The sequence below is a fragment of the Lygodium microphyllum genome, chromosome 16, assembly GCF_053477565.2.
Source record: "Lygodium microphyllum isolate KBCC chromosome 16, Lygodium_microphyllum_v1.1.10, whole genome shotgun sequence".
Lineage (NCBI taxonomy): Eukaryota > Viridiplantae > Streptophyta > Polypodiopsida > Schizaeales > Lygodiaceae > Lygodium > Lygodium microphyllum.
This window is the reverse complement of record NC_141150.1, coordinates 39,172,975-39,200,534: the sequence shown is the minus strand read 5'-3', so window position 1 is coordinate 39,200,534 and position 27,560 is coordinate 39,172,975. Positions and strand designations below refer to the sequence as shown.

At 39.4% G+C, this 27,560-nt stretch overlaps 1 pseudogene; it reads left to right on the top strand.

The window, feature by feature from the left end:
• Positions 1 to 21,497, top strand: part of LOC148022722 (autophagy-related protein 16 pseudogene) — a 129,365-nt pseudogene extending 107,868 nt beyond the window's left edge.
• Positions 21,498 to 27,560: the final 6,063 nt, after the last annotated feature.

Genomic DNA, 27,560 nt, shown 5'->3' with positions numbered 1-27,560 from the left:
TTGAGGGATTTCCCTTTTCCAGCAAGAGAACTAGATTTTTGTCAGGTACCACTATCATGCAAGACGATGGTGGTACGAGTCAGGGGAGGCTCTTGCCTCTTGGCAGTAGTAGTTTTTCCTCGAACCAATCCCAATATGGGTCTAGCATTGAAAAATAATTCGTAACCGATCAATAGTAGTGGAAGCCAAGGGATAGGGATGGCCAACCCTAATGGGAGAGGGAACATGGTGCCGAATGTGCCTTCATTGCCAGCTCCACCTAGTGTAACTATGCCTATGGCTAGTCAAATGCCTCCAAATGTGGGAGGCCAAGCAGCGAACCCTAACGTCATTCCTCTGGGTCAGCAACCAATGCAACCAATGCCTAATCAAATTGTGCGGCCAAGGGTGCCAAGGGTCCGACGGGTAGACGATCAGGGCTATGAGTCGAGTTCGTCAAATGGCAAGGAAATGATGAAGCACTACACGGATATGATCCCTGAACAATATCACCATTGATGTTAATTTCTTAAAGAAACAACAAAATCTGATAGGGAGTTGACGTCGTGAAGAGGGTGCACCCTCTAGATTATATTGCAAATGGTGTGGTGGACAACATTATCCATGTAATTGCCCAAATGTCAAGTGAAATATTTGCGGGAAGTCCACCCAGCCATTTAGCAGCCACATGTTGGAGCAAGATCACTTCTCTTGAGCAAGGCAGTTGGTAACCAGGACCTGTTAATCATCGTGTGCAAGGAAGTAATTTTTAGTAGGATGATGGGCCAAAACAAATACTCGAAAGGGGTAAGGCTACTGTCAAAGAACTTCTAGGCGGTAGTGGGGTAAGCTTTATCGAGGCTATGCAAGTTAATGGCACTAAAGCTTCTAGACTATGTGTCATAACAAGAGGCTAAAAAAATAGAGAAGGCGATAAAGATAATGTAAAACTGATTGATAGAAACCCTAGGCAGGATGATATAGGAATGCAAGTTCTAAATCTTGACAAGGAAGGGGGACCTCTGAAGCCCATAGAGATCAAGACTAATGCTAAGAGAGATAAAGAGGTGTCGAGAAAGAAGATGAGAGTTGAAAAAGAGGCAATAAAGTCGGTATAACATCCTAAAGAGCGGATGGTTTGGCACGAGAAGTGAGCTTTAGCAAATTATCAAGAATTTGATTTAGCTAGCTCCCTTTGCGATGTTAAAACAGACCTGAGTATCTTGCAGCTAACCAAGCTATCACTAGGAGTACCCAAAGAATAAGGCAGGTAAGGGATTACTGGTTTGAACATGCCGAAAAACATTGCCCTAGGGTTGAAGCCTATGTTGATGGGATTCTAGTGGATAATGTTGTCGTTGACATAGGATCCTCTGTTAATATTATGAGTTCTTAATTGATGGAGGTTGGGTCTTGCGATTCAAAAAAATGCCTCTACAATCCTTAGAATGGCTGATGATAGTCTGAGACAGTTGGAGGGCTACATTACTAAAGTCCACGTGATAGTTGACAACGTAGAATGTCTGTTGGACTTTAGGGTAATCCGATTTGTAGGGCATCTAGGTTACCAAGTATTGCTTGTTCGACCTTGGATTTTGCAAGCAGAGTGTCAAGTAGATATACCCACTAGTAGATTGATATTTGGCAGAGGTGCTAGACATGTGGTAGTCAATGCATATCTTGAATCACCTCAAAGTGAGCAAGCTCCCCTGTCTGCTCTACAGAGCTAGAGACAATGGAAGATGTGTCTGCAAGTGATATATCGTCGACTGACGAATCCAAAGAGGGATCGACCACACAGAAGACATCTATCAAGTAACGCTGAATAAGCCATTAGAAGCTCAAGTTAGAATAGGGGAAATAGATGTTATCAAGATAGACCTTGGTATGCCAGACAATGAGCGGCCAATAAAGCTAGGGTCTATGCTTAGTGTGGAGGAACGGGAGGATTATGTCACTCTGATCCAAGAGTTCCACAATATTTTCACTTGGAGTTATGAACTTAGGAGCATTCCTCCCAGCCTCGTTATCCATACAATTCTGTTGAAGGAAAGAAGCCATCTTGTGCGACAAAAAGTCAGGTGTATGCTGTTTGAGTTGCAAGATGGGATGTTTGAGGAGTTATAGAAATTACGAAAGCGGGTTTGATATTCCCTGTGCAGCACACTGAATGGTGTTCACCAGTTGTGATCAAGAAGAAGAAAAATAATCAAATCTGGATGTGTGTGGACTTTCGAGAGTTAAATAAGCAAACAGTTAAGGATTTCTACCCACTGCCCTTTATCGACCAGATTCTGGATCAATTGGCGGGTAAGGAGATATATTCATTCATGGACTAGCTATAATTAGATGGCAATTGCAAAAGAGGATAAGCTCAAAACGATATTCATAACAGTCTCTGGGACCTTTGCATATCATGTAATGGCATTTGGTCTATGCAATGTGCCTGGTTCTTGGTAACAAACTACCAATAAGACCTTTGGTGACATTTCCCCTGAGGAGCTGAAGGTATTTATTGATGATTTAGGGGCAGCCAATGTGAGAGAAAGGTAGTTGATTATTTTACAAAAAAATTTAAAGCAATGCAAACAATTTTGCATAGTTCTCAATTCGAGGAAGTGCATTTTTGGCATACCTTATGGGCTCCTATTGGGCCATGTAGTTATCTTGGTAGGGATTGCGACGGGGATCTTGAAAAGATCAAAGCTATAGTCCCCATGAGTCTACCACACACCCCCAAATAAGTCCACATCTTTCTCTCATCAATTGGATATTATCGGTGGTTCATAAACGCTTTGGCAGAAAGAATGTTGCCATTGACAAATTTGTTATCCTTCGACAGTTTGTTTATGTGGAGTGACCCTTGTAAGATGGCCTTCGAGGATGTAAAGCAGGAACTTGCAAGAGAACATGTGCTAAAAGCAGTGAAGAGGGACGAAATTTTTTGTATCTTTTTAGCAGCTACCATGCATAGCATTAGTTGTTGTTTAGTGTAGATGTGGGAAGAGAAGTGGTATCACCTAGTCGCAATGACATGATAGCCGAGAGAATAGGAAGCGACTACTCACTCCTATTATCGCAATCCTTCCGTTTGAGAAGTGGGGGATCGACTTTGTGGGCCTTATTACTCCGTCGTCCACTGCATAGAAAATATATATTATCATAGAGACTGATTATTTTACTAAGTGGTCGGAAGCACGTGCAACACGGAAAGATGATGCAAAGTAAACCACAAATTTTCTATTAGAGAAAATAGTATGTTGATTTGGTCTGAAAAAAGAAATAGTATTGGATAGGGGGACGCATTTTCTGAACAAAGTGATAAAAAGCATGACTAAGGCTTGGCATATCAACCACAATAAAACAACCCCCTATAACCCACAAGCCAATGGGCAGGTCAAGAGTATCAACAAGAAGCTTGTGGGCATTCTGTCTAAGGTAGTATTGGAAAAGAAATGAGATTGGGACAAACAGTTGTATGTGGTAGTGTGGGCATACAATACGACATTCAAACGAGCTACTGGTCACACCCCATTCAAGCTAGTATATGGAGAGGAGTGCATTCTACCTCTAGAGGTCAAGTTTTCGACGATAAGATTCGCGATCAATCATTCTTTGGGTAACGGGGATGCCCTCTTAGAGTGCTTTACGACTTTGGCATACCTCCGATGAGATTAAATTGCAAAGCTTACTACACTAGGTGGTGATCAAGCGTCAGATGAAGTAGCTCCATGATCTAAAAGCAAAAAAATACACTTTCAAGAAAGGACAGCTAGTGTTGTACTATGATGTGTGTAGAGAATTATTTCTAGGAAAGCTAGAGCCCAAATGGGATGGTCCTTATAGGATTGTCAAGATCGGGAAGAATAAATCCACAACAATATTGGTAGATCTTGAGGGTGTGGAGTTTAAGAATAAGGTTAATCTTAATAAGATCAAACCTTATTATTTCTGACTGCGCTAATGACATAAGTGCCTTGTAGGTCTATGCGTGATTGATCAGACATCTGCAAGGAAACAACGATAGAGGTTGATGGGTCGATTGATCCCTTATTTGGAGCATCCATACTTAGAGCAGTGATATCATCACGGAAAGCTCATCTGGTGGAGTAAAGGCTATAACGTCATTGAGCAAGACGACAGGACATTCGTTTTGGAGATTACGGTCTTCTGTCATTACTGCTTGCAGATTTTGACGAGTGTCCCTGTAGTCTTTAATGAATAAGGTGGGATGGAGCCATTAGTTCATCCTCTCAATATGTTCAATTTTGACTATCATAATTACGAATAGGGGAGGTCTAGATGGCTCGTTGTGTAAACCCATTGTGGACGTACACATTATATTTTGATAGGGCATCCAGGGGCCCTAATAAAAAAGGGAGTGTTGGAGTAGTTATCCGAGATTCCCGGACATAGAGTTACAATGAATTTAGCTGCTTATCTCAGGGAGATCTCGAGGTAGGATTCACTAACAACATGGCGAAGTATAAAGCCTTGATTATGGGACTAAATATTGCCAAGAAAGATGGTATTCAGCAGTTGTTTGTAAAAGGGGATTCCCAGCTGATCTTAAATCAACTCAATGAGACATATACAATCCAGAATCCTATCCTTTGTATGTATCATCGGACTGCTATAACCCTACTTGATGAATTTGAGAGCGTATCTCTTCAGCTGATTCCACGTTCTTAGAATCAGTTTGCGGATTCACTGGCCAATTTTGCTTATGAAGAGGACCTCTTCTTCAACTGTTGTCCTAGTCGAGATGTTGCTATTGATAATGAGATAGGACCTGCTCATTTGTAGGGAATGTTATTAGACCACGTGTTATATGGAAGGTGATGGTTGATATGAGTAATGCGAAGAGTAGCCAAGACCCATCTATCATTATTATCATGGACCCATAGGTTGGTAAGACGACATGTTATGCATACGCCTCTTGCTATATATGTAAGAAGGTGGTTTCGTTCCTTCCCGAGTTTTTTTCCCTTAAGAAAATAGCGATACATGCATAAGGGGATACTTTCTTTTTGTTTGTTGGGGAATCAAAGATTTAGCCTACAAGCTGGCACATCCCTGTAGCATAGACTCCATGCCATGACACCTAAGCCCTCGGGGGACTTGGTGAGCGAAAACAACAAATACAGCTGCCTCAACACGAGCCACTAGAGTTGGTCCACGAAGACGGGTGTGACTCTAAATTAGATTAATGAAAGAAAGAACGAGTGCAAGAACCAAGCCCCCTCCGTGGACACAACAAGTATAATCAGAAGAGAAAAGGGATCCATGCCAAGCCATGCATTTCTTTGTAAATCTCTTAGGCCCCCTCGGAATGTAACTACTGTAGAGCATCAGGATGATGTCTAGCATGCCCCCTCCCAATGCATTTCTAAGAGAGAGAGAGAGAGAGAGAGAGAGAGAGAGAGAGAGAGAGAGAAAGAGAGAGAGAGAGAGAGAGAGAGAAGAGCAAACAAACAAAGACTCACACAAAGAAAAAGGAAAGAAAGAATGAGCTTTTTCATGTATATCAAAGTGCCACAAACATTGCACCTAGGGGCCCTCAGGTTAGGCATGTCCGGTGGCCTTGGTCAACCGGCTCCGTGTCTAACCCCCTAGCCATTCCTACCCCCCTACTTCACACTTAGGGCACATCAAGGGCAAGACGCACCTAGGGAGTTTGTGCTCACCTATGGTTAGATATGTCTCCCTAAGTGACACCCACAGCACCTCCCCTGTACACAAACTAGGTCCTCAAGTGTGGGACAACACCATAGGCTTCCCTCAGTTCTCGACCAACTCCCAGTTTACTAATATGAACACTATGCAACATTGTGCAGTGAGGTGGATGTAGCCCCAAGTAGTGCACTCCCTTTTTCTTTTTCCAAGTATACTTAACAATGGTGATCAACCACCATCGATATTGAAGGCCCCCACAACCTGATCAAATCTAATCTTGACCTCCGCAATCTAATCTCGGTGTCAATGAGTTCAATTATTCTACGTCCTATGGTCAAAAGAACAAATAATGTCTCAAGAAGCCTTTGAGTGTACTCCTCAACATCGACAATTTTTTCCACCCCATTGAACCCTTGCTTCATCCACACATTGCTACGAGGAACCATACAACTACATAATATCTAAGTATACACGTGTACTCACATAATATCTGCACCACAATCTTTACATAATTTGGGTCCTCAAGTGTAGGACAATACTCTTAGAGTTTGATCTATCTCTGAAACTTATCAAACTACGTCTTGTGCACGATCAGAAGACTAGCACTACCCTCAGGGAGAGACCACATATGAGAGGTTTTTCAATTGTAGGTATTGAAGACTCCAACAAAAGTACAGTTAGCTCTTCATCAATGCTCAACTTTGAATTCTTATCCTTTATCATCATACAAGCCCACCAAAGAATCGTCGCCTGCAGCATCCCCTGACATCAACACCTGTGCCCATGAGTGCACCTCCCAACTAAAACCAGCCCTATCACCAACTTCAACAACCCTATCACCAACCAGTCAAGCCAACAATGTGCCCCCAACAACCTTCATTTGCACTACCACCAAAACTCCTCCTCCACAAACCACAGATGTCCCTTCCACTCATATCTTCGGTGCATGCCAAAGCCTGCTACCTATGATGGTGAGTGCCATGGGACTGGCACTCGTCTAGGAGGGGGTAATGCTAACCTTCAGATGAACAAGGTGGAAAATCTAGAAAATCTAAAGTAGAAGATGAAGGTGCACCAAGAGAAATATGGAAACACAAGAAATGTAGAAAGTCCTAAATCAAGAAGAAAGGCACACAAGAAAAAGCGCAAGTCAATACTTTTGTAAAAGAGCACAAGGCGCACCATGATTTATTTTAAGAGCACCCGTGCTCTCACCCGGTGAAAGTTGTAAACGTAGATGGGCAGTAGGAAGGAAACTAGGAAGATAGGGGGACAATGGGAAAAAGAGCCTAGGCCACTACGAGCCATGTAATAAAGGGGATAAGAGGATGCCACCCGCCCAAAAGGGATTTAGGGTTTTGTATATAAAGTTGAAAAGTGAATGAGAAGCTCATTCTTTTGTGTGGCCAAAATTAGCTCTTCTCTTATTCTTTTTCTTCTTGTTCTTGCTTGCTTGAGCTTGTGCTTGAGGGAGGGAGTGCGAGAGTGTGAGGGAGTGAGTATGTGAGGGTGAGAGATTGTGGTGGAGAAGCTCTCTATCTTCTCCTCTCTTATTCTCTTCTCTTCTCTTCTCTTCTCTTGCTTGTGGAAATGGAGCATGCATCGTGGAGCTTGAGGATCGAGCTTGCTTGAAGCTTGCACTTGGATCGTGAAGCTACCGGAGTGCTCAAGAGAGGAGGCAACTCGATCGGGCATGGAGAGGTAAGCTCACTACACTCCTAGAGAGAGATAGTGCATCAGCTATGTGAGAGGTAGCCATTAGTGCTCGGCTTGGAACGCTTGAATAATAAGCAGTCCGTGGGTCTTGGTGGTTCACCTCTATAGCCATCTATTACTAGAATGAAGGTAAGAAGGTTACTAGGCTTTCATGGGAGACTTGGTAAGATAAACTCTAGGAATGGTGGCTCAATTATTAGATACAATTAGTGAAAATCCCTACATAATGTAGTTAAAGATCATGCTAATAATATACAATCTTGGAATAGAAAAGCCCATGTTTGGGAAACACTAGACAAAGCATTCTTTTATTGTGATAAAATTGAATGGAATGATGATCATCTCAAAGACTTCTAAAACCAATTGAGCCTTTTTATAGAGGTAATGACAAAAGCTTGAGGTAATCAATACTTTACTCACTATATGGTAAGAAGTTTGTATATGTATGTCTCTTTATTGTCAGACTCATATAATGTTTTTTAATAGAATTTGTTTATTTGATAATTATGCATAATATTTTATACAACCATGCTCCATATTTTATCAAGAAATATGGTTCTCTATCTCTCTAGTGAACACAACGTATGGATCACGTTATCAAGAAAGAACAAAATACCTTAGACACACAAGACATGGAGGTGGAAGATACAAAGTAAATAATTTATTAGTGGTTTTCCAATGGTTCTACAGACAAATTTAGCACAAATTCAAGCTCAAAGGCACAACTGCATCAAGTAATACATAATCTTTGGTAAGGACTATACAAACTATCACCCAAATAAAAAAATAGGGATATTTAATCTCTTATGAAAAGCAATATTTTCATAATGGTTACAAACTAGACAAAGAGATGGAAAAAGATGAGTTTTAAGAAACCCTTGACATCTTTTAGTCTCACTCTTTTGTAGAAGAGTCTTTAGTTTCAAACAATTCACTAGGTCCTCTAGAGGAAACTTTTGTTTAATCCCACTCAATGAGACCTCTACATTTCAAGAACTCTTGTTTTCTATAGCTTGGAAGGAGCTTCAAATTATTGGTATCTCCTAGATGGGAGAGCACATAAGAGCCAATAACTCCAAAGTATCATGCTCTAGATCCACTATATCCAAGCATGAAGCCAAAGACTCTTACAAATTCTTCCTTCTCCACCAAAAATATCTTATCTAATACTCTATTGAAAACTTCTAATCCAATCACCTTGGAGATAGCTTTGAAAGCCATCATTGGCAAGCTTGGAGAGCTTGACAACTTACTATGATAAATTGCAACTATTTGATTATTTAAGCTTCCAATATAATGAACAAGGCCTTGAATTTTGCTAAGCTTCAATGGCCTTGAGCCCTTGGCTCTTCCAAGAAAGATGTTTGCATCTTAAAATTCTATCTGCACAATAAACCATAATAGTGTAAGATGTCAATAGATAAATATCCAATAATATTTGTCTATAATGCATAACATACTCTAATATAAAGCACAATGGATATCTTAGAATTATCTTCCATACCTTAGGGCTTTCATCTTATTTAAGAAGACAATCATCATAAAGATTTATTAAACTTTTTAGTTTCTCTTATAATGGAGACTCAATTTCTCCACATATCCCATGTTATCAATACCAAGTATCTACTGAATTTCTAAGAAATCTTCCTCTGTAGAGGTAGCCTCTCTTTTTCATATTCCATGATCTAATTAATACATGAATGTAAGGCTATAAAGATGTCTTGAAATTTCTCTCCCTCAACACCAAGACTTGCTAGCAATTCATGTTCATAACCTATACAATTCTTATCATTTTGACCCTATGCTGCAAGGATTGCCAAGTAGTAATCTTTTCTAGGATAAAAAAGGTGTTAAATATAATTTAGCAATACATATATATTTTTGTTTATGAGGTAACTGGGAAATGCTGGGACACATTCAAGAGGACATGTTTCTCACTTTTGTAATGTTCTCACTTTTAAACAAAGAAAAATCAAATCTCTGCACTAATTGGTTCTCAACATCCTCTTGAAGCATTTTTTCCTTCTTTTCAACCTCTTTATCATTGCTTGCCATATTCTTTGTCTTCTTCTCTTGTATTATATCTAAAGAACAAGTATCCATATATTGAAGATATACAAGAAATCAAACCTTCTTCTGTTGAAATGTAGAGACATGATAGAGAGAGAAGAAACACACCATTTACATTTCCAAAACTATATCATGTTGATCACAATCTACATATATATAGGTGAGACCTAGTCTAGATAGGATGAGCTATATATAGCTTCAACACCCCTACTCAAACAAAGGTCTCCAGCTACCAATGAAAAAACCCTTTGGGAGCACAGGGGAAAAACCCAAGCTCCTATATAAAAATGTACAAACATGATCAAGAAGGATTATTGTGTGCATGTAAAGTGAATCCATGCATGTGAAGTGAAACTGACTATGTATGTACAAAGATGACCAAGAGGTCTGAGATTTATGTGCATATGTGAAGTGTATGGTGTCTATAAGGAGTATGTAGATTAGTTCTCAAAGATTGAAGTTAAGACAACTCCAAGTTTTGAGCGCAGTAGAGTGAAGTGTGCTTCATTGAGTTATTTGGTGAATATATCTACAATCATCTCATCAATTGGACAATGTTCAATCATGATCATGCCTTTCTTTACTTCATATCAAACATAATGATAATGCACTATAACATGTTTAGACTTGTTATGCTGAACATAGTCTTTAGAAAGACTAATAGCACTTTGGTTATTACATCAAAGTGGCGTGCTAGAGAGAGAAGGATGACCAATATCTAATAGATCTTGTCAAAGCCATACTAAATCTTGAGCTGCTAAAGATGTAGCTACATATTCAGCCTCTGTAGTAGTAGAAACAACAACACAATGTTGTTTCTTGCTAGTCGAAGAAACAAGAGAACCATTGATAAAGAAACAGTTGCCACTTGTAAACACATAGATAAGTGAGAGCTTACCCAATCTTCATTTATATAACCCAAAAGTTGAAGTGAATGTAGAGAATCAGAGTTTTGTTAGCACAGATAAACCAACCCAAAATCTTTAGTGTCTTTCAAATACTTCAAAAGTAATTTAGTTGCAATCCAATGTTTAAGGCATGGAGAACTAACTAATTAGATGTTGTCCAAGAAATTGTGTAGCAAAAAGAATATCAGGGTGAGAATTTAAGCCAACAAATTGAAGACATCCAACAAGATTAGCATAAGGTTGATGTAATGCTAATTGTCCATCATTCTGTAGAAAGTGAGAGTTTTTGGTAGAGCTCACAAGACAAGGAGTACTAGCATGATGTGCAAAACCCAAATCAAACTTCTAAATAATATCTTCAATGAACACTTTTTAACACAATAATAAAAAACTATTTTCTCGATAGCATTGAATATGAATACCAAGACATGAGTGTATGTCTCTCGTATGTCTCCAAGATGGACCACGTCAAATGGAGAAGATAAAACCTTCTTTACTTGTTGAAGGAAGTTGAGGTTGTTAGAAACAAGCACGATATCATCCACATATAGAGCAAAAATAAAAAACTATCATTGCAGTGCTTGATATGTAAGTTAGGATCTAAAGAATAAGAGGTAAAACCTTGTTTTATAAGGAAGAGATCAATCTTTTGATACCAAGCTCATGAAGATTATTTGAGACCATAGAGTGCACGATGAAATCTACAAGCAATATTTTTCTTATGTTGGACTACAAATCCCTCTAGTTACTCTATGTATATCTCTTCCTTTAAATCATTATTAAGAAAAGTAGTTCTCACATCCATCTGGTGAATCTCCAAATCAAACTCAATAGCAAAAACTAACAAGATCCGAATATTGGTAATACACAAAATAAGTGAGAAAATTTATTGATAATCAACTCTTGCAATTTGTGAGAAATCTTTTGCAAGTATCATTTCTTTGAATTTGTCAAATGTTTCATTTGCTTTTGTTTTAGTCTTATAAATCCATTTTTATTTATTGTAGTATGTCCACGTGGTAACTCAGTTAGAACCCATGTATCTTTAAAGAGAAGAGATTCATACTCAGCTTCCATGGCCTCCTGCCATTGTTCCTTTTGTGGGGATGACATGGCATCACTATAAGAGACATGGTCTTCACAAATATTGAGAGCATTCTCAAGAATATTAGCATCATAAACATGATAAGTACCATGCTCATTATCAATTGGAAGATCAACATAAAGTTCAATTCCAAGGTCATCGTCAACAATAGTAGGTGCAGGTTGTGAATCTTGATTTGAAGAGTTAATATTATCCCATTGTCAGAGGGATTTTAGTCAAAAGGTTGTATCCACTGGGGATCAAAGAGATAGAAGGAAGTGGAGAATAGGAGATAAAGACAAAGCACTATGTATTGATAGAACTTGAGAAGATAAACAAACTCCTTATTTGACACTACTCAAAAACAATCTCCAAGCATTAGATCTCCTGGACCTCCTCTATAGATTAAAAAAACATGCATCAAAATAGTATATTTTTCTTTGGTGCTCAAACCACAAATCTAATGGTTCCATTGCCTTTGAAAGGGGCGTAAAACTCGAGGACACCTAATGAGAATTCTTCTAGATCACTCCTTCTCCCAGTTCAGAGTGCTATTTGCTGCCTGTAAACTGTGATCGCACCACACATGATTTTGCCAATCCTTCTTTTTTCATGAAATCTTCAAAAGTGGTTGAAAAAATAACTTGCTTTTTGCATATCACCCTATTCTAAAAATTTTTAATAGTTTTTAAGGATATTTACAAGAAATAATATCCAAAAGATCAAAAATAGGCTAAACTTGTCCAAAAATCTAGTATTTTTGAACCATCCATACTATGGAGACTGACACTAATGAATAATATGGCATTGAATCTCTAGATCAATAAGAAAGCCGAATGATAATGCACTCTAGAGTTTTTTACACTGTGTCTGTGTAGTGGCACGACATCCACCTCTTGTGAACCTACACATCCTCTCGTATGTGCCACTGATGCACCACCCGGGTCAAACACCCATAATGTCAAATTGTCAGTTATCATGCATATAAGAAGGTATCCCCATGGATCATAGATCAAAATGGCTAGCATTTTCACAACTCTAATACAATACCAAGCATCCACTCTAGAGTCATCAGGCCTTGGGTGTGCATCATATACTAGAGGCTATTGAATCTCCATATATAGGCTATCAATGCACCTATCAACAAATACAAAGCAACATGCCTACTCTTTCAAAGTCCAATGCATAGAAATTTGCTTATATTGACTATTTTGTACCACATCAAACATAAACTAAGCCTCACTTGCATCCAAGACATTCTCACCATCACAAAAAATAGTGAAGTAGTCCATATCTTGAAGCATCTTAGAATTGTCTATTAAGGCTCCCAATGACAAAGCATCCAAAACATTTTCTAGATGTGGAGCATTACATCTAACATCCTCTAAAGGCATATCCTCAAGCTCATGAACAGTCTCATAAACAATAGTTGTATCCTGCAAATCATGTATATCCAACACTTCACCAATCTCCCTATGAGTCCCTGCATCAAGTAAAACATGAGCTTCATAAACCTCTTCAGATGCATTAATAAAATCTACAAATGCAATGGGTGACTCTTCCATTATAGGATCTTCCAAGGCATCCGTCACTGTCTCAATATCAAACTGCAACTTATATCCCAACTATTTTCCCTCTTACTTGGTATCCTATTTCTGTTCTTTGCCCAACCTCTTCCATAACATGCATGGGAGATGGCTGATTTGCAACTTTAGGTGGATCCACACTTCTTTTTGTCACTCTCTTACATACCCATGCATTATCTTTATCTCTCTTCTGTTTCTCTTCCACAAGTATATTTTTATTTTGTATTTTTGCTAAATATGAGTCAACTAAATTTGCATCTATCAGTTATTATGAACTAATTATGTCATGAATGTCTTGCTTGATGAGACATTTCACTATTAGTAACTTTTCTATTTTCAGATGCATGCAAAGCATGTGTCCATATTGCAGTATTTGATCCAATAATCACTTGGCCAGGCATTCCATCCAATTGTGGACCAAAAGTAAAAGCATGTACAATCGCATTAGCATTTCGGACAGTCAAGTCTTCCAACAACTTTTGCATACCTCCATTTCCAAAATTCAAAGCAAGAAGAAATCCTATTTCTTGTGCATCAATCTTGCCGTCTTTCCACAAGATGAGCTGTCATCTTGATAAGCACCACAATCCTTTCTTTCATGTTGTAAACTATCACACCACATACATCTTTTCCTTGGTTTGGGGACTGCTGCCCGTCCCCTTTCCTCTTGTCTTTTCTCATCCAATTTTGCAATCTTCAATTGAATATCTTGCATGCCTTTGAGCAATTCATCTAATACATCTTTCTACCTAACATTGGGAACAATGTCAAGAATTGCGTGGTGGGGGGACTTGCTCAAGATGCTGCGCCGAACACACATAGAATGCACAAGGAGAAGCTCACTCAAGAGACAAGAAGAGAGATGGAGGCCAAAACGTTTTCTTGCTGGTTTCTTCTTCTTCTTCCACACAGTTTAGAATGTACACAAAGTATAGATAAGATACAACATAAAGGAAAGTGGCCTACTAAGTCAAACAATGCATAAGTGACTACACTAGTTGACTGGCACTATAACTATGCCAGCTGTAAATAGGTGTAACAACCTGAATATAATAATTAATGAGTTAGTGGCCATGTGAGAGCCATAATGACCACTGATGTGCTAAGTGTAGACGTGTAGACCCATCTAACCAGGCGGTCCATAATGACACTCCCCCTCAAGCTCCAAGTAAGCTTTGAAAAATTTTGAAGCTTCTCTATACCCAATGCCTTTGTGAAGATGTCAGCTATCTGATCCTATGTGCTGACATACACCAAGTAAATCTCATCTGCTAGTACCTTCTCTCTCACAAAGTGATAGTGTACCTCAATATGTTTTGTCCTGGCATGGAACACAGGGTTCCTAGCCAACTATATACTGCTTATGTTGTCACAATAAATGACAACTGGACCTTCCACTTGCACATCTAAATCAGCCAATAACTTTTGCAACCATACTATCTCACATGCTGCAACAGCAGAACCTCTATACTCAGCCTCTGTACTCGACAAAGCAACTGTAGATTTATTTTTGCTGCTCCAAGTAACTGATGCACTACCAAGAGAGAACATGTATCCACTAGTAGATCTTCTATTAGACATACTACCAACCCAATCTGCATCTGTGTATCCAAACACCTGTACATCTGTACCTGCCTCATAGAAAAGTCCATAATGTAATGTGGACTTCACATATCTCAATATGCATCTAGCTGCATCCAAATGTGGCTTTCTAGGTACTTGCATAAACTGACTTACAAGACCAACAGCGTAGCTCAAGTCTGACCTTGTAATGGTCATGTAGATCAAACTCCCCACTATCCTCCTGAACATAGTAGAGTCTTTTATCTCATCCCCAACATCAGCACTCAACTTTACATTCTGCTCCAATGGGACTGAAAGTAGTTTGCATGTTGTCATACCATACTTGGACAACATATCCAAGCCATACTATCTTTGGGATAGCCATATACCATCATCAGATCTGATCAACTCAATACCAAGGAAGTATCTTAGCTCACCTAAATCCTCATCTCAAACTTCTTCTTCAAAAAGTCTTTAACTTCAGCAATCCCACTATCACTATCACCTGTAATAATCAAATCATCCACATAGATGACTATGATGACCAAACCTGCATCTCCCTTTCTCACATAAAGTGAGTGATCAGCATCAGAAACATAAAAGCCAATATTTACAAGATACTCTCTGATCTTGTCAGACCATGCTCTAGGTGCTTGCTTGAGCCCATAGAGCGCCTTCTTCAACCTGTACACATATGTGGGATGCTCTAAATCTTCATAACCTGCTGCCTGATCCATATACACTTCTTCCTGTAAATCACCATGCAAGAAGGCATTCTTCACATCCATTTGCTGCAACCTCCAACCTTTGGCTATTGCCAAAGCAATCACACATCTGATAGTTGCCATCTTAGTAACTGGACTTAAGGTTTCTTCATAATCTATGCCATATGTCTGGGCATAGCCTTTGCAACTAGCCTAGCTTTGTACCTACTAATAGAACCATCTGCCTTGTGCTTAATCTTATAAACCCACTTACATCCAATAGCTTTCTTTCCCTTTGGCAATGATACTAGATCCCAAGTCTGATTGGCCTCTAATGCAGCCATCTCCTCATCCATTGCTGCATCTGAATGAGTATGACCAACAGCATCCTCAAAGCAAGTGGGCTCAACATCCTCAACTAGTTTCACCATATAAGCATAATGGTGAGCTGCATAACCTTCAAAACCAAATCTTTTAACAGGATATCTGACCCTGCTAGATCTATGTACCACTGGATCACTCAATGGAGCCTTTACATTACTATGAGCTCTTATTACACCAGGTGTCCTGACAGAAGGAATACCAAGCTCATCATCCAAGCTCTCTGAGCCACTAGAGTCTCCATCAAGAACTGCATCAATTCCATTCCAAGCTCTCTGAGCCACTGGAGTCTCCATCAAGAAATGCATCAATTCCATCTGACACTTTATTCTTTCCTTTGTCTTTACCTGTAGTGCTACTAGATGCACCTGAAGATATAGAGCTACTCTTTAGTCTCCCAGACCAAGGACTACCAGATGATGTCTCTGATCCACTAAGAGTCTGTGATTCTTGCTTTTGAGCCTGCACATGAGTGTCATGATCATCATCATCATCCAATGCATAACCACTAGATCATACCAACTTCTCATTTCATCAAAGATGACATCCCTGCTCACTCCGAACTTACATTTTGACAGGATTATAACAGTGATACCCTTTCTGCTCTAAAGAATATCCAATAAAGACACATTTTTTTGACTTTGGATCAAGCTTCTTCCGTAGCTCATCTAACACATGAACATATGCAACACAACCAAATACCTTCAAGTGCGGTACATCAGGCTTCTTGCCAGCAAAGCATTCTTCAGGAGTCATCCCATGAACTGCAGTTGTGGGAGTTCTGCTCATAATATAAACAACAGTATGAACAGCCTCAGACAAAAAATGCTTAGGCATATTCTTTTCAGGCATCAAGGCGCGTGCAACTTCTGTAATATGCCTGTTTTTCCTTTCTGCAACCCCATTTTGCTGTGGGGTATACATGCATGTGAACTATCTCTTTATCCCATGAGACCTCAGAAAATCACTAAACTCATTTGAGAGATACTCTCCCCCTCTATCTGACCTCAAGCACTTTACTTTCAAGCCTGTTTCTCTTTCAACTACAGCCTTGAAAGTTCTAAAGTGCTCAAACCCTTCACTCTTTTCCTTCATAAAATATACCCACAACTTTCTAGAACAATCATCAATGAATGTGACAAAGTATGAACTGTCTCCAAGAGAGACATTTTGTGTAGGCCCCCAAATATCTGTTTGCACAACATCAAGGATATTTCTGCTTACATCTCTGTCATGTGAAAAGGGTTGTCTTGCCTGCTTACCAAACTGACATGCTTTGCATACCTTATGAAATTATACAACTCTAAATGTAGGCAAACCTGTAACCAACCCTTTGGACTGCATTAATTTCAGCCTTTGTACATTTACATGTCCAATGCATTTGTGCCAAATTTTAATATCTACAACAACACCTTTTCCTTTAGCATACATAGCAGCATTCATAGTAGGAATTCAAGCATCTAGAGTAAACATATGTCCAACTCTACTTCCCTTTGCAACCAACTTGCACTTGTCATTGAAGTCTTCTACAAAGCAGCCCTTTGCATTAAATCTGACTTGCAACCCTTGCTCTACCATCTGACAGACTGAAACCAAGTTCTTTGTAATAGATGGCACATGTAATACATCTGAAAGACTCTTTGTCGTACCATCATGTAAGGATAAGGAAACTTTTTCAATATGTGAAATTGGGTGGCATGAATCATCATCCGTCTGCACATAACCTATATTTTGCAAATCCTACATCTCTCCAAACCATTCTACATGGCTGGTCATATGATTGGATACACCTGAATCAACATACCAAACATCATCATGTGTTCCCTTTCCTATAACATCATTCAGCATATGTTGCATAACAAACAAACGTTCATTGTTTTCTTCATTCTATCGTGAAGACGATGCATAGTTTCCTTGTTGCAACTTACCACTGCGAATATCATATTTCTTAGCATAACATTGGGCTGCAATATGACCTGTTTTGCCACAGTAGTGACACACAATACCAGAGTTGTTAGAGCTTCTGTTCTGCCATCCACCTCTTCCTCTAAAGCTCCCCTTGTCTCTAAAGTTACCACGACCTCCTGAAACTTGCATATTGCCAAATTGCTGATTCAATCTATTTTACTGGTTGTCACTACCACGTCCTGTACCATGGCCTCTTGAAGAGGACCTGCCATGTCCCCTTTTTGAACTGGAGTAGAAAGCTTGGACCTGTTCACCACCTTTTTCAGATGTCTCACTCTGCATGTTGATATCTTCAGTGATCATAAGGAAGACTAACTCATCGAAATTCGGAAATGGCTTTCTGATATATACGGAAGTTACAAAAGACTTCCAATCCTTTTCATTGTTAAGTCCATCCAAGGTAGACGACACCAAATCATCATCATCGGGCATTGCATCAATCGCTGCCAAGGCATGTGCAATGCTCCTTACCTTCAGTGCATACCCATTGATAGACATCTTTCCTTTCTTCAATATATTCATTGAGTTGAATCTTTCATGCCTTTGTATTTACGGAAAACATACTTTCAAGTATGGTCCAAGCTGCATATGAATTCTTTGCATTTCTAATATGTCCCAGCATATTATTGTCAATTACTGCAAACAACCAATACATGACCTTTTTTCCTTTTGCATTCCATTTCTTCCGTGCCTTTGTCTCTTCTGTAGTTGGAGGATCACTCACCTCCGGCTCCTTTTCTTTACCTGAAATAAACTTGTAGAGGCATTTTCCAATAAGGAAGTTCGTGACAGAGAACTTCCATGAAGGGTAGTTGTTTTTGTCGAGCTTCTCAATGATAGGGTTTCCACTGTTCTCTGCCATTATCACAAAACTAATACCAAAAAACAAGCAAATCTTGTGCAACCCTCGACCTGTAGTGCACAGCAATACACCAGACAGCCTTTTTCACTGTCTGCTCAACAATACATGCAATCTACAACCAGTTTGCAGATAAACCTTGTGTTTATTTGCTGGTAAACACCTTTGAACTTATAGATCTGAAATTTGTAACCTGTGCACTTGTATATGGCAGACACAGCTGAAATTGCAGGGTATCTCGAACTGGTGTCCACAACCTTACGAGTCTAAAACGGGGCTTGAAATGACTTCGGATGGCCAAAATAGCAGTGGAAAATCCGTAAAGGGCATATCTGCATAATTCACAGCGCTCTTCTCACACACCAAATTTCACTGCAATCTGAGATTTTTGCTTTGCCTTGCTTCTGGTGCCTCCAAAGGCACTGTCCAAGAGAAAAAGTAGAGAATGGAAGAGCTTCTTACCCATTGCTTGCTTGCTCGAATCCTTGGCTCCTCTCCTTTACTTTAGCCATCAAAAACAGCCTCATTCAGCGGTGCAGATCTGATACCATGTCAAGAATCACGTGGTGGGGGGACTTGCTCAAGATGCTACGCCGAATACACACAGAATACACAAGGAGAAGCTCACTCAAGATACAAGAAGAGAGATGGAGGCCAAAACATTTTCTTGCTGGTTTCTTCTTCTTCTTCCATGTTTTCTTACTGGTTAGTCATAGAAGTGGGTGGCTTACTAGATACATCAACTGTTTTGTCGTTAACAGTGGGCAAGCCAAATACATGTAATCTTTCTTTTCTTATATGCTTTTTCACCAGTGTAGTAACAACTTCCTTTTCATATCTTCACTCTATTTTAAGCCCTGTCTTTTTAGTTTGATCGTCTAATAAATCATCAAGCTTCTCTTGAAGCTTAGGATTTGCTGCTTGTAGAAACAATTAAATTTTCTGACTTGCAAGAGCTTCCTATTCTACAAGATCTAATTGCTCAAACCGACTTTCAAATTCTGTTAATAACTCTGTAGTTATTAGCCACAAGACCCTTATTGGATTGTAGAACCCACTATTAGAAAGTCTTGCAGGTAATCAAATTGATGTCTTCAATGTAAAATTCTTCCTTGAGTTTATTCTTGAAAGCTGTCTAGTTAGCATCATGCATGTACAATTCAGTAATTTGTGCTTTCAATTCATGTATAGTGACTCATATAAAATACTGGCTTCATACAAGTTGAGCTACCTCAAATTACTCTATCTTTTGAGCACAGGTATGTTAATATGTAGATACATTTCTTCCATTAAATAACTTCATCTCACATTCTATTACTAGCAGAGAATTTATCACAATAGTTTCTGTTTGAGCAGAAGCTTGCATTCCCTGTTGGTGTTGTTGTATCTACATAAGCATGTTCATATTCTCCACTAATTGTTGCAAAACATCACTAGAAATTTCGCTTGAAGATTCTCCCATCCTGTCTTTCCTTCCAATGACCCTCCATATCGTGTTCACCAATGTCAGAGGGGTTTTAGTTGAAAGGTCATATCCACCGGGGATAAGAGATAGAAGGAAGTAGAGAATAGGAGATATAAGAGAATAAAAATAATAGACAAGAGGTACACAAGATAAAGACAAAGCACAGTGAATGAAAGAACTATGTATTGATAGCACCTGAGAAGATAAACAAATTCCTTGTCTAGCATTACATAGAAGCAAGCATTAGATCTCTTGGAGCTCCCTTGTAGACAAAAAACGTGTATCAAAACAATAGCTTCTTCTCTACTACTCAAACTGCAAATTTGATGGTTTCATTGGCTCCAAAAGGGGGGGAAAAACCCCACGATGCCCGGTGACAATTCTTTTAGATCACTCCTTCTCCCAATTCAAAGTATTGTTTGTTGCTTGTAAACATCCAGATTTTAGTTGTATTGGCATTGGTTGCACAATCACAAGTTTCAAAGCAGGTTGTGGAAGAGGTAATGAGTTCTAAGTTGTTGAGGGTACAATGATTTGAAAAAACATCACTTCTTGACCAATGCCAAGTAGACCTTCAGTGATATAGGTAGAAATTAGAGTACCTAGAATCAACATTGGAGGCAAGATCAAGTGCACTCGATTTGGTTATCTATGAAAATAAACTGGTGGATGACATAGAAGAAGCAAGATGCTGAATGTCTTATCGAGGCAAATGCTATGTATGAGGATCTTCTAGCAAGATTAAAAGTAGGAAGGCTGGAAGAGCTCGCTTGATAACATGTGGATGGCATTGTTAGGCATAGTAAAATAGGGGCTGAAGACTATGTTGAATTGAGAATCCCAACAGCTTTGAGATACACTTTACAAGGCCATGAAGGGGAATTTTGTGTGGCACTTTTTGAACATAAAAATGATATCTTGTGAGTTGTGGAGATGATAGGATTATCAAACTTTGGGATACAAAATCAGGCACCTTACTTACCACTCTTTCAGGCTGTTTAGGTGATGTGCTTGATATTTATTCTCCTATTGACAATAAGTTTGTCCTTGGAGATAGCAGTGACCACAAGCTCTATGTATGGGACATCCATTTAGGAAGAATCTAACATTTACTAATTGGTCACACTGAGAAAGGTTATGTAGTGGACATAAGCAAACTTTCAAGTAAAAGAGCTATCATTGTAGCTCATGATAGGACCATAATACTTTGGGATCTTCACAAAGGCTATGGTTTTAATACTATAGTTTGTCACAGTAATTGCAATGCATTGTGCTTGACCTCTGATGCATCTTTGATATGCTTTGGCCACATAGATGACAACTTGGGTTTGTGGGACAAGCGGATGGGAAAGCTAGCCAATGAAATTGCAGCACATGCACAAGGAGTAGCTTCTATTTCACTATCACATACTAGTCAAACAATCTTAACAAGTGGAAGGGATAACCTACATAATTTGTTTGATGTACACACTATGGAAATTCGTGCAACATTCAAGGCTCCAGGTCATAGAAAGAAGGAGGTAGCAACTAGCCAGTAGTTTTTTTTTTTTTGGAAAACTTTGGGTCAAGGAACTTCAAAAACATGGAAGTCCAAACATTGTCATGGCATTTATGGGGAATAAAATAGATTTGAATATATTTATAAATAGGCCTTGAACACATGCGACATAGAGGATATACATATAGTAACTTCCCCGAGCTTTGGCAGTGAAGGAAGACATGGAGCTTCTGGATCTTCTCGATGAAGCTTTAGAGAGGTTTTTCATTCTAGATGATAAGAGTAACATCAGTGTAAAGACAAATCAGATTTAATGCAATTGGGACAAGAGAATAATGAAGAGTTGATGCATATGCTTGCAGAGGTTCTAAAGGATTTTTCAACTAGCACAAATGTTGTATAAGCAGTTATTCATATTACAAAAGGTGTTATTGTATCAAATGTGCTACTTAAGAATGATGAGACTTCTTACATTAAGGGGGGTGATGATGATTTGCCAATGTTTATGCCATTTATGGAGATGGATATGGATATAAATGTCAATGTGGTCAAGGCATAAACAAGACTTGTTCTATTGAAGGAGGAAAGAGAATTTGGATTCACGGGATTGTTTGATGAACAACTAGCCAAAGAAGATTTGGATGCTGTGATGATATATGGAAGCATACCCACTTTGATTTGTCCATATGATCTAGGAGGATGCTGTGATAATCTATGTCAACTTACATACTTGTCATATTATCCAGAAGATTACCCATATGATCTTGGTGGAAAAAATACTGCAAGTGGTAAACAAGTTGGCCCATTTGGAGGATGTGCAAGTTTGGAAGGGGCGGATGTCATGACGTTGTGCATCCACCAGTGCAAAGTCACTTTGAAGTGTCCCAATTCTATCACTTTTCTTTTGTGCTTAAAAGCTGTTGGTGTTACAAAAGATTTAGGGTTTAGCCATCTTTTGCATGTTGAAATAACCAGCAAAGGAGTTTATAGAGAGCTTTATGTGGGAAGCTCATTAATGGACATGTACTACAAATGTGGTTTGATTAAAGCAGCACACTGTGTGCTTGAGAAGCTATCAGTTCAAAATACAATCTCATTGACTACATTGATTGCAGGATATAGTGAACATGGTCTTGATAATGAGGTGCTCATTGTTTTCAAATAAATGTAGCTAGAATATGTCATTGTGGATGCACTTATGTTTGTTTGCAAGCTTGCACTACAATGGGAGTTTCTGAATTAGGTGAATTTACACACTCTGAAATAGTGAAAACTGCAATGGAAAAAGAGCCTCACTTACACAAAGGACTGTTGAGGTTCAAGCTCATAGGCCTACCTTAGTTGAATAAAGTTAAGTCATATTGACTTAACCATGGTTAGTACTAGGTAACTTGGTTTTGTATGTGTGTAGTACACATAGTTGACTTTAGACTATGTTGAAGAAATGGAATGAGAGGGAGCATGTATGCTACCCTTTGAGCTTGTGCCTTTTGTCCATCTCTCTCTCTCAATTGTAATATGATTTCAGAACTGACAAGAAGAAATCAAAATTGCACTCATGAGGATGACTCAAGATTTTTCACTATCTAAACATGGCACTTGACATGATGGCTACAAAAATCACTCACACTACCCAAGAGCGCCCATTTGATTGGGTCGGAAACATGGCTACCCATAACCAGGACATCTGGTTTGAGTTTCTCAACTGTCTCCACAATGACATCTCTTAGATCTCATGTCTATCAGCACATATGTATTTGACAATGGTCCTGTTCTGTGAAATAACATCCCAATCATATTTTTCCAAGGGATAAATGGCTTCAGTTGTAATGAAAAAGGTTGGACCAGTGAGAGTAGCATAAGAGGGATTTGTGTAGAGGCCGACGATGCGGTCCTTGTGGCAAAGCTGGTGCGGCCTATCAGAAGCACATCGAAGGCCCAAACTAAGGCGTACATGCTATGATCAACCTTGTACCGATGCAAGTAGGCTAGTCTCTTTGTGTTCAACCTCTAGGTTTTTGTATCTGCACGTTCATCTTGTCCATCGTTTGGCTGCTCTCTGCTTCCTCTCTGCCATTTCTTTTTCCTTTAGCGATGAGTTTGCATTGGATACAAAAATTCCAACATTGAATGCTGTTATGTACTCACATGACAATGCTGCAATAAGGGACATTGAGATATGGCATAAAAGGATCGGTCATGTAAATGTTCAAAAACTGAAGAATATGTAGCATAAGCAAGTTGTATTTGGACTTCCTAAGTTCAAGCATGTGGAATTGGAACATGTATGTCAGTCTTGTCAATTTGGGAAGCAATCAAGGCTTCCATTTATGAGGCACGTAAGCATACTACTAGACCATTAGAGCTTCTACATTTCGATGTATGGGGACCCTCATAGAATGCATCTCTTGGGGGATCACGTTACTATGTGTCATTCATAGATGACTATAGTAGGTACACGTGGTTGTATGTGCTGAAGCACAAGAATCATGTCATGGATGCTTTTCAGGACTTCAAGAGACATGTAGAGAAAGAATTGGCTTGCTACATCTTCTGCTTGAGATTTGATAGTGGTGGAGAATATGTTTCTAAAGACTTTGATCACTTCTTGGTAGCTCATGGGATTAAAAGGCAATTGACATGCATGTACACACCACAACAAAATGGTGGTAGAAAGGAAAAACAAGGTGATCATGGAATCACCAAGAGCCATGTTGAATGAGAAAAGCCTACCAAATGCATATTGGGCAGAGGCTGTAATGACTATAGTGTATGTCATGAATTGTACACCAATAGTAGGGATACATGAGGTGACTTCTCATGAGAGGCTTTATGGGATGAAGTGGGACATTAGCCATGTTAAGTTTTTTGGATGCTTGGCATATGTGCATGTTCCGGATGAAAAGAGGAAGAAGCTTGATCCAGAGGTAGAAAAGACCATCTTTACTGGGTATGCACAAGATAGGAAAGCGTAAAAATGCTATAATCCTTCTACTCATGAGACATTGATCTCAAGAGATGTGGTATTTGATGAGTTGAAATCATGGCATGAGAATAAGATCACCTTATTGAATGACGATGATGTTTTTCAGGAGACTTATGTACATGCAGGTACAAATGAAAGCGCAAAAATTTCTAGGCCTTATGAAGATGCTACTATATCAGTTAGTACTTGGACAACAAGTAGATTGAGGACTTCAGCATCTTTATCCACTGACACGAGTATGTTAGTGAGGGGGAGAAATGTGGATAAAGGCAAAGGCAAAGGCAAACTTGATGATGTTACAGGGCCACTCACTTGTGGTTATGATTCACGTGGCACTGACAGCTTGGATAGTGAGTTTGGTATTTCATCAATTGTGACTCCTAGTGCATGAGACATAGATATGTACCACCTCATGAGAGAGGAGAGTCTCATACTGTACCTCAGTTGAGGAGATCGGAAAGAGTCAAGAAGCCTATGGATAGGCTTACATATAGTGGCTACACAGTTAGGCACTATGCATATACGGTAAAAGTCACTAGCTTCAAGGAACCCACAAAGTTTTTTGAAGCTATTTTGGATGATCATTGGTGTAAAGCAATGGATGGGGAATATTCAGTATTGACTGAAAATGGCACTTGGGATTTGGTTGATTTTCTTAAAGGAAACTTTTTTGTTGGTTGCAAATGGGTATACAAAGTGAAGTGCAAATCAGATGGCACATTGGAAAGATACAAGGCAAGACTTGTGGCAAAAGAGTATGCACAACAATATGGTCTTGATTATGAGGAAACATTCAGCCCTATTGCTAAAATGGCAACCGTGAGGACAGTGATTGCTTTGGTAGCATCTAGAGGATGGAGTATGTATCAGATGTATGTGAAGAATACTTTTCTCAATGGTGATTTGGTTGAGGAAGTACAAATGCATTAGCTCGAGGGCTATGTACATCCAGATTTTCCTACATATATGTGTAGATTAAAGAAAGCATTATATGGACTGAAGCAAGGACCTAGAGCTTGGAATGCTAAGATAAGTGCATGCTTACAGAAACTTGATTTCATTATCGGCAAGGCTGATCATTCACAAAGAAGACAAGGGTTGGTTATGCGGTATTAGCCATCTATGTGGATGACTTGATCATTACAGGTGATGATGTCACAGGAATTGGAGAGATCAAGGAAATGTTACATGTTGAATTTCAGGTCAAAGATTTGGGTGAATTGAAGTATTTCCTCGGGATTGAGGTTGTCTCTACACCTCATGGTACTTGGTTGTTGCAGAAGCAATATGCATAGGATATGTTAATCAAGTATGGTATGTTGGATTGCAAAGATTTGAGCAATCCATTGTAACAAAATGTTAAGCTACTTGCAGATGTTGGTCATGAGATTGAGAATGTCACTATGTATAGACAAATGGTGGGTAGCCTAATTTACCTTACCATTACTAGACTAGATCTTAGCTATTCAGTTGGACCGATTTGCCAATTCATGAAGAAGCCTATGAAGCCGCACTTGGATGGAATGACGAGGATCTTGAGATATGTGAAGACTACATTAGATTATGGTCTATTCTATGAGCATGGTAAGCCTTTGGAGCTTATAAGATATACAGATGCTGATTGGGCAAGAAGTACCTATGACAGGAGATCTACTAGTGGGTATGCATTTTCCCTTGGTAGTAGTATGGTCAGCTAGAGCAATAAGAAGAAACCTACAGTTGCCCTCTCTAGTACTGAGGCAGAGTATAGAGGTGCTTGTAACGTGTCCACCCATTCCCTTCAGGACACGTCTTAGCAATCCATCGGAAAGAAGATCTAGAAAGCTCTGCTTGGCACTCCCATGGAATGTTACGGGGTTTGCGATTTAGGACCTCCTGTGTTTGCCACGTAGCAGATTGTGGCCGTTCCCACTTAGGACCCGACCTGAATCAAGGTTTCCCCTAATGGTCATTTCCTAAACGGCAACTAGCGTTGAACCCTAGTGAACTACTTTACGCAGAAACGCCAGGGCCGAAGCGGATTCACGCTTCACTTAGTTCAAGGAGAATGGAAAACAAGAGGGATGCAAAGCTCAACCTCTCTGCCATAAGGCATAGCCCCATTCCGTTCCCCTAAAATAGCATAAATCAGGATTAATATAACTTAGACTCTAGGTTAGCACCCTTGCTGTTCGTGTCCTTTGAAACGATCTTCTTGTTGTCATCATGATTGAGAAAAGTTCTCGACCAACCGAGACCACCCATCCGTAGGACAGAACCATGGCCACATCCCCGCACTTTCCTTAGGTTTTTTTAGTTATTTGATTACCTACCACATTTAGTTGGACATGCATCAATCAGCTTCCTTAATTAGCCCATTAGGCACTGGTTCCTTCAGGTAATCATAATACTTGACATAGAAAAGCAATGTCAAACAAGTTCCTTTTCAACAGCTTATCATATTTATCTTTGAAATACATTTATAAAGTCCAGCCCGTAGGTTTATCCATAATTCACCTGAAAGCTATCTAGCAATCCACAGGGATTACTAATCCAAGATTCCACCCATAGACTAGTATGCGGGCCTCGAGATCCAATCCCGAGTCACATTGGCCTCTTGTGCAAGGCCCGAAAGGCGAGGAATTTATGGCCAGAGCCCCCTGGCACCCAAACGTCCTCTTGCTCCAAGTAGCGCTTAATGGAGAGACCTCTCGCGGTGGGTTTAGTCCACCTTCCCGGCGTGGTTAACAACCCACTTTGGTTAGGGTTAGGCAGACAGTCGAGGGTAACTGAGGCTGCCTCTCCCTTCAAGCCTTCAACTTGAAGCATTAGATATCTTATCATCCTTTAATTCCTTGAGCAAACAAAGCAGAACAATGCTCTCTAAACTGTTACAAGCACATTCATTTCCAGTGGTCGTTATTTTGGCCAATTGCTAAGGACTGAATCCTTCTTTTCGAATGCATTCATCACTCAATCCGGGATCAATTGCGACTTGGCAAGATCCCCAAGGATTTGTTTGTTAACCCATATGTCCTTGGGTTAGGGCCGTACCCTATTAACCCAACTTAACCAATACCTTAAGTTCTATTAGCAGTAAATATGTTATTCCAAATTACTGGTTGTTCTTTTGCTTCC